This window comes from Gigantopelta aegis, chromosome 5, assembly GCF_016097555.1.
Source record: "Gigantopelta aegis isolate Gae_Host chromosome 5, Gae_host_genome, whole genome shotgun sequence".
Lineage (NCBI taxonomy): Eukaryota > Metazoa > Mollusca > Gastropoda > Neomphalida > Peltospiridae > Gigantopelta > Gigantopelta aegis.
This window is the reverse complement of record NC_054703.1, coordinates 22,375,673-22,385,139: the sequence shown is the minus strand read 5'-3', so window position 1 is coordinate 22,385,139 and position 9,467 is coordinate 22,375,673.

Genomic DNA, 9,467 nt, shown 5'->3' with positions numbered 1-9,467 from the left:
CATAGCAGTTTGAACTGTTTCTCAAAGTTGTCGGCTGCATTTTGTCACGTTATATATATATATATATATATATATATATATATATATATATATATATATATATATATATATATATATATATATATATATATATATATGTATGTATGTATGTATGTATGTATTGATGTACGAATATCTATATATGGTATGTATGTCGAAGACACTTCGATGTTTATAATAATGTTCCCTCGTTATCAATATTGAAACCAACAGACAAACAATGATATATATATATATATATATATATATATATATATATATATATATATATATTAATTAAATTAATTAATTAATTAAATATCGTGTATTCCTGAGCTTTTGTGATCATAATTTCAATTAATTTGTAAAAATGCACTTTCTAAGCTTTCAGATAAACCATAAAATATTGACCACAAAATACCGTCAAAATAAAACACTGTTGTATGGAGAATCGGTTTAATTAAAAGTCACAACTGAAAAATTTATTGAAAAATCATATAGCGCATGACGGAAAATGCGCTTACAATCCCAGCGGTATACGTTCAATGTGAGTCTATCAACTATAAACTACCTTCTAAAATTGTGGTTGGCATAAATAAAATATACCCACAGAGAAACATTGTATTTGCTCGACATTTCAAGCATGACATTGATTTCTAATTACACCAACCAACAAAGGCGTAGCGCCCATTACGCACAGTAGGCCTACGCATGTGCGTAATACAAAAAAAAAAGGTCCGGAAATAGGTCGCGTGCGTAATGTTAAAATGTTTCTGGCTACGTCCCCGAAACTTGTGCTGGCGCGCTATGCTTACTTGTTAGTGATGCCAAGAGGGCATAACAATTGCTAGTATATTGTCTGACGAAAATAATTTTCAGCTTTGTGTTACAAAATATTTTTGGCTCAGTAGTTTTTTTATGCATTTCATTTATTCATTTCAACTTATTTTAATGCTTATATCCAATTAAGGTTCAAGCATGCTGTTATGGGTACACAACTCAGCTATCTGGGATATCTATCCAGGACAGTGGGTTGGTTTTTAATTGTTAGTGGTTAGTTAGGGAAAAGAGGGTGTAGTGGCCTTATACCTACCCATTGAGTCGTTAAAACTCGCTCTGGGTGGGAGCTGATACCGGGCTGCGAACCCTGTACCTACCAGTCTTATATTCGATGGCTTAAAAAATAAGTTTAATAATATTAAAAGCCACAACTAAAAAATTAAGTGAAAAATCATACAGCGCATGATGGAAAACACGCTAACGATACCAGCGGTATACTTTCAATGTGAGTCTATCAACTATAAACTACCTTCTGAAATAGTGGCTGGCATAAATAAGATATACCCGTAGAGAAACATTGTATTTACTCGACATTTCAAGCATGACATTGGTATCTAGTTACGTGAACAAGGGCGCAGCGCCCATTACGCACAGTACGCATGCGCGAAAAGATAGAACAAAATGCCTCAGAAAAGGATCAGAATGCACATACAGGCGTCCTGAGTTTCAAAATGTTCACGGGGGGAGGCCCCCGAATCCCCCCGCTCGGGCACAACTGCGTAATGCTATTTTTTTCTTGTGACTACGCTCTGAAGCTTGTGTCAGCACTATGGTTACTTGTTAAAGGAAGGAAATGTGTTATTTAACGACGCACTCAACACATTTTCTTTACGGTTATATGGTGTCGGAGGTTACTTGTTAATGACGCACATTTGTCTCAACAAAATCATTTTTAGCTTTGTGTTACAAAACATTTATGGCTCAGTATTTGTTTATACATTTCATTTATTCATTTCAACTTATTTCCGTGCTTATATCCAATTAAGGTTCAAGTATGCTGTTATGGGCACACACCTCAGCTGTCTGGGTTGTCTATACAGGATAGTGGGTTAGTTGTTAGTGAGAGAAAAGAGGGTGTAGTGGTCTTGCACCTACCCATTCAGTCATTAAAACTCGCTCTGGGTGGGAGCTGGTACCGGGCTGCGAACTACCAGACTTATGTCCGATGGCTTAACCACGACGCCACCGAGGCCTGTTTTTTGTGCATTTCGCTAAACTTTATTTATTGTCGAAAGAACATATAAAAGATCTCTTGCTGCTAATAGAAAAATGTAGCGGATTTCCTCTCCAAGACCAAATGTCAGAATCATCAACTGTTTGACATTCAGTAGCCGATGATTAATTAATCGTTAAATAAAAACAAATTTTAACTGACCACCTGGGCGGGATTTAGCTCAATCGGTCATTTACGTCGTAGGATCAAATCACCTTAGTGGACCCATTATCTGACCATCAGTGCCTCACCACTGGTATACCAAAGGACATTGTATGTGATATCCTGTTTGTGGGAAATTTCATATAAAAGACATCTTGCTGCTAGTGGACTACTTGTCAAAACTTACAAAATGTTTCACATCCAGTGTGCTCTAGTGGTGTCGTTAAACAAAAACAAAGTTTAAACATCTTGATAATGGAACCAGTAGGGTGTAAAGTATCCTAAGAAACGTACGGGAATTTAATATATGTAATAACTCACTTCTCACTGCCTAACCAATGAACTGTTGTGTTTTTTAGATAATGGAGATTGGAAAAAAACCCATAAACATTTGCAGTTGCTGACGTTTTATTTTTAGAAATTTAAAGTGCAAGGCCATAACGGTATACAGTCAATGTCTTGTGTGCCCTCCATGGGAAAAAAGAAGGAAAGAAGTGTTTTATTTAACGACGCACTCAACACATTTTATTTACGGTTATATGGCGTCAGACATATGGTTAAGGACCACACAGATTTTGAGAGGAAACCCGCTGTCGCCACTGCATGGGCTACCCTTCCGATTGGCAGCAAGGGATCTTTTATTTGCGCTTCCCACAGTCAGGATAGCACAAACCATGGCCTTTGTTGAACCAGTTATGGATCACTGGTCGGTGCAAGTGGTTTACACCTACCCATTGAGCCTCGCGGAGCACTCACTCAGGGTTTGGAGTCGGTATCTGGATTAAAAATTCCATGCCTCGACTGGGATCCGAACCCAGTACCTACCAGCCTGTAGACCGATGGCCTGCCACGACGCCACCGAGGCCGGTACCCTCCATGGGAAGGAAGGAAGGAAATGTTTTATTTGACGACAAACTCAACACAATTTAATTACTGTTATTTGGCGTCGGACATGTGATTAAGGACCGTACATATGTTGAGAGAGGAAATCCGCTGTCGCCATTTCATGGGCTACTCTTTTTCGATTAGCAGCAAGTGATCTTTTATATGCACCATTCCACAGACAGGATAACACATACCACGGTATTTGATATACCAGTTGTGGTGCACTGGCTGGAGCGAGAAATAGCCCAATGAACCCACTGGCGGGGATCGATCCCAGACCGAACGCGCATCAAGTGAACGCTTTACCACTGGGCTATATCCCGCCTCGGCCCTCAATGGGAGTCCACAACTGCCTGAAATCTCTTTCCCATAGAAGCAATAATAATTACAACTTGTGGAAAAGTTACAAAGTTTGTTTTTAACGACACCACTAGAGCACATCGATTAATTAATCATTCGGCTATTGAATGTCAAACTTTTGGTAATTCTTACTCGTAGTCAAGAGAGGAAACCCGCTACATTTTTCTTAATGCTGGAAGGGATCTTTTATATGCATTTTTCCACAGACAGGAAAGCACATACCACGGACTTTGACAAGTAGTGGTGCACTGGTTGGAACGAGAATAAAACCAATCAGTTGAACGGATCCACTGAGGTGATTCGATACCTCAAGTGAGCACTCAACCTTGTGGAGGCGCACTCTGCCTGCAGTGTCAGTGTTAACTGCAGGAGATTATGTGGCTGTGGTTGATGCTGTCTCTGTCGTCTATCCAACTCATCTCATAAATGACCTATGAGGCTCAAAACCGGAGGAGATCTAGCAGGCCTGGGCAGGACCAGAATGTTGTTGTTGTGTAGCTAGTGTGTTGTTAGTCTAACCATGATAGTTTGCAGCATAACGTTCAAGACGACGTCTTTACACTCGACATCTTCCATCAGCGCGACGAAGCAAAAACACGAGACTCGTCACTAAACCATACACTTCTTTATCGCAGTTGAGGCCATAACTGACGCCACTGACGTCGTAGTCGACGATGTTGTTGAGTCAAAATAACACACGTCTGGCTCTAATATCTGCCTCGCCTAATCGGTTTCACACCGTCTGAGTCGATATTCTAAGCAAACCTGGAATTGCGTAAGCAGTAGATGGTGGTACTTGACGTAGATGAATTACCCGTATGTAGCGTTCCTGCGCCATTGTGGCCATACGTGGTCTACCTGATCTGGGAAGGTCAGCAGCACGGCGTGTCCTCAACGAATGTCCCACGACTGGTAATTGCGCAGCGCCCTTTTGCAGGAACCATCGACTCTTTCTTTTATGTTGTTTCATATTTATAACTGTAATGTATTGTTTGTTTTGCGTGTCATTGTGACTTTGTGGTCGGCAGCAAATTAAAAATCTAGCGTCGCCAGTCTCATACCCCAATTAAGGGAGGGGTAAAAGTTGAAATGTAAATAGTTGTCAGCGTTTGTCATTTGTTAGTAGTAGTAATAAAATAATAACAAATATATGGACCAAAATTTATATCATGTTTCAAAGGGTATATCAGTAAAATGCTGTCGCAGGGGTATTTTGACAATTGCAAATCATTCTCAGACAATTGATAGAGTAGCATAATGTTATACTATGGAACAGTGTTGCAAACAAATGTCATTTGTCTCATCACGTTTATGATTCGTCTGGACTGAGCATTGTTCTTCCGATTCCGAGTTATCATCATTGGCATCAAACTGGAATCATGATTATCATCTTGGTTCATCTGGTATGTCATGGTCAGTAGCGTTGGCATCACCGTGTATAAAGGTAAATTGTTAGTGGTCAAAGTGTCTATATTGTATATGTACATATGTACTAGTAATCAACTGGTGGTCATAGTCAGGTTAGCAGACATGCCACAAAAGAACTGTACCCTGAGCACAAATACTGAAAATACCATCTTTACCATCTTTACCTGGAGAACATAAAGTTTTATGAACATTTAGCCCAGAGCTTAAATTAAGAAGTTAAAGAAGGGGAGTAGGGTTTTTATGTGTTGATGATTTTTGGTGTGTGCGTGCGTGCGTGCGTACGTGCGTGTGTGTGTCTATAGCAACTTTATTTACACTGATGAATATATTTAGCATGTTTTACTAGACAAACCATAAAGTAGACCTATACCTAAAGAGGAAATAGAAAACGTGTACCGCTTATGTGGATTTATTTATACTTTTACTATTTAATACATAACATTCCAATAAATATTACACATTTGATTTGTTATATATCTCCGTGGTTGTTGTTATTTTACAAATATATGTCAAACATGGCATTTGTCGTGCTGTTTAAATTATTTTTTATGAAAATGGCGTTTTCGCGCGCTTTAAATTATTGTTTTGAAAAGGGCATTCGCCTTAACCATCAAGCAAAATGGTTATACAAGCACACTGGTGTAAACTGTGTTATGTTTAACGACACCACTAGAACGTATTGTTTTATTAATCATCGGGTATTGGATGTCAATTATTTGGTAATTTTTCCATTGGTAACAAGGGATCTTTTATATGCATCATCCCACAAACATGATAGCACATACCACGGCCAGTCGTTTACCACTGGGCTTAGACTGCCTTTCCATTAGTGCGGCTATCGCCGCATGGCTAGCCGCGTAGCGGTTCTACCCGCGCGGCTAGCACATTCCCTCTGAAGCGTTCTTATGGCACGGTTCCTTCCATGTCAGGTCATTAATTAATTACGCGGTCATGTTTTTCTATGTTGTTTGATACAGCTAATTGAAACATGTCATTGTTAAATGAGGAAGATGCATTACTAATTTTACAGAAAAACAACAACATTTCATCAAATCGAGATTTAAACTATATACTCTTCAAAAAAAGCATAAGTTTTGACCACAGACATTCTAGTAAAGAACACTCAGGTCTGTTTATCAACACACCGAAATACATTCCATAGTCTTCACATGCATCACACAGTTGCCCCGTACACGTGCGTGGGGTGTCATTCTCGATTTTGACAATTTCCAGGAAGGTAATACTGAGCAGCTTACACTGATAGTATTATTATTCTATACTGTTTTATCGGAAACTGCAATACAACAATTGATCCCTCCGTACGGCGTGATTGACAACCGCGCTGGACCAATCATGTTTCGCGGTTCAAAAACCGCGGGCCCAAATTTGCTTGGACGCCATTAGGTTAGACAACATAACTGTTTTCCATGTGTAACGTTTTTGTATAGTTAGCATTAAAATTAGTTAAAATAGTTGTCTCCTCCAACTGAATTATAATCACAGTAAACATATACTTCTGCTGACAAGTGTTAACAGCGATGGCAACTATGCGGAGCCTACGATTGACGTAAAATCAGTGTTTTCCTGCGAAACCGTCACATGGTATTGAAAGTGAAGTTTTGCCGAAATCCATCACTTAAGAATCACTTTCCCTCTAATGTAATGAAATTTACTACCTCATTTAATCAGTCTTCGATTGTCGTTAAGAATCCGTCGTTAAACTGAACACAGTCAGACGAATGGCCAAAATAAAAGTTTTGGCAAGACTTCCGATCGTTCCAGCCTTCAGTTAATTTAGGCTTAAGTTAGGTTTAGGGTTAGTGATAGTATTAACAAGCATGCTGGAACGTTTGGAAGTCTTAGGTTTTTTTTTTTTCCTTTTCTTTTTGTTTGCATGTGTGTAGGCGTGAGTGTGTGTATGTGATTTGTGACAACCGCGCTGGACCAATCAATGTGTTTTGTGTGTGGGGGGGGGGGGGGGGGGGGGGGGAGTGAAGGAGTAACCTATATGGTTGTGAGCTTTAGGGGGATACAGAAGTATTGTCTGGAAAGTTATAAATTAGGCAAATTTTATGTAGAGACCCTGAAATGTTTTGAAGCAAAAAAAAAAAAAAAAAAAAAAGAAAGAAAAAATATTTGTGATTGTAAATATGTATATTGTTTAATATAGTGTACAGTAATTTGAAATAACTGTATAACGTGACCGTTACATAAGATTCACATTATTTTTGATAGAACACAAAATAAACTAAGCACCACATAAAAAGGTGTTTTGAGCATGAATAATGTCGCTACGTACTGTTTCAGTCCTACTTTTATTCTACGTTTTCCTACTTTTGTCCTACATTTCATTCCGAATTGTGTCAAACTTTTTCAAAAGAGTGCTAGACAGCCTGATTTTATAAAGAAGGGATGGGGCACCCAAACGTAAACAGGCCTAATATGTCTTGTCGGAACGGAGACGGGCCAATATGTCAGTATACAACACTGGAGGGCCAAATATGTGGTCCCCACCAACCCACCCTCTGGCTACGCTAGTTGTGATTTTTTTTTTTTTTTTTTTTTTTTTTTTTTTATTTCGTATATGGCTTTGGTTTCATAAATAGGGCAAGTGCCGTATATCGGTTGATTCAATCAGTGCAGCTATGTAAGAATACACCCCCATAAACATCGCAATCCCACAATCTAAACCACTGCCTGCATAATTTTGGCACAGGCGACTGTATCCTGCTATAGTTTTGTAACCTTTCGTGCATATGGTACACTGATAGCATTCCCACACGCCTTGTATTTTAATGTTACTGCTCACGTCCCTCCCTTTTGTTTTTTAAACAAAATATTTAACGCAACCCGACCAAAAATAAAGACGCCGCGGTTTCAAACGGGTCGAGGCCGGGTCGTCGCCGCGCATTCTATTCTCTTGTTCCTCGGCATATCGGGATTCCATTAATATAAAAGTCGAACAACCACAACAACAAAAACCGGCCTCGGTGGCGCAGTGGTTAAGCCATCGGACAACATGCTGGTAGGTACAGGGTTCGCAGCCCGGTACCGGCTCCAACCCAGAGCGAGTTCTTAAGGGCTCAGTTGGTAGGTGTAAGGCCACTACACCCTCTTCTCTCTCACTAACCACTATCCAACTAACAACTAACCCACTGTCCTGGACAGACATACCAGATAGCTGAGGTGTGTGCCCAGGACAACGTGCTTGAACCTTAATTGGATATAAGCACGGAAATAGTTGAAATGAAATGAAATGAAAAGAACAACAAACATTAAGATGAAAAAGAAGAAGAAAAAAGAAATAAACAAGACATTTTAATTTATCAGTTCTGACAAGAAAAACGAGCATAGGATGTTTTAAATATTCTTTTGGTTGCATTCGACGTTCACTTCCGGGTTCTTGTGCTTCGATAAAATTTACTGAAGTAAAAATGGTTTCGTCGATTTAAATCACGTTGTTATCGTAAATGTACTCTGTAGTGAAATACTTGAATGTCTCCTCTTGTCGGCTTTTTATTTAAACAACGATATTTGTAAATAAATTAAGGCAAAAACGTAATCGGCAGATCGGTTGATTTTGCTATCGACCTATGCGAATTGGCAGCCATTATTGAAAGTTTGTCTAACCTTGCATCACGTGTCACGGTGGGCGTGGTTAACTCGTCATACGGAGGGGTCAGTTGATTAGTACATTGTATAGTACCAGTGGCATAGCTGGGTAGGAGGGTTGGGTAAGAGTGGGCGTGGTCCCCATGCCCCCTCCAACCAAACCTTTGGGTTTTTTTAAAATTGTGTTACATGTTATTAAATATATACATGCATACATACATACATACAGTGTGGGTTGCCCCACCCCACACTAATCTACAATCCTGGCTACGCCAGTGTATAAATACAATAATTATATTTTAATGTCATTACGGGTCCGTAGGCAGGGGTGGGTAAGAGGGACCGAACAACCCACCGCATCGTAAAAATTATGATGGTTGTGCTTATCAACTGTCCATTGATATGCGTGTATAATAATAACATAATATTTAATTATTATTAATATTATTGCACATGTCACGTCTTGGACGTTGAATTTTTAACCAGCAATTATTATTAAAGATGGAGTATTATATTGACTTAACGATTGGTCACAAATACCGGGGTTTTCTTTATCAAGTCAGTTAAAATTTCCATTTGCTCACGTGTGAACGTTTGCTCGCCCATTGCACGAAGAGTGCTAAAACATGCATACTCCAAAAACTTGAAATTAAATGACGCTATAGAACACACAAGTGCGGGATATGGGTAATCATGGGTAATACTCTCAAAATGACGTCATTTTATGGATTCCCCTTGCGGTTCGAGCCAAACGGCTGGAAAAAAATCGATACATGATCGACTTGTTTTTGCCGCACGGTTAGCACCCGTGTCAATGGATAGACGTCAATGCAAATCAATGAAAACGAACTCTATGGCTGCCATTCCATTGGTGCGGTTATACCCGCGCGGGTATTTCAACCGCTAAGCGGTAAAAATAAAATGCATGTCAAGTTGCCTTGTACGAACA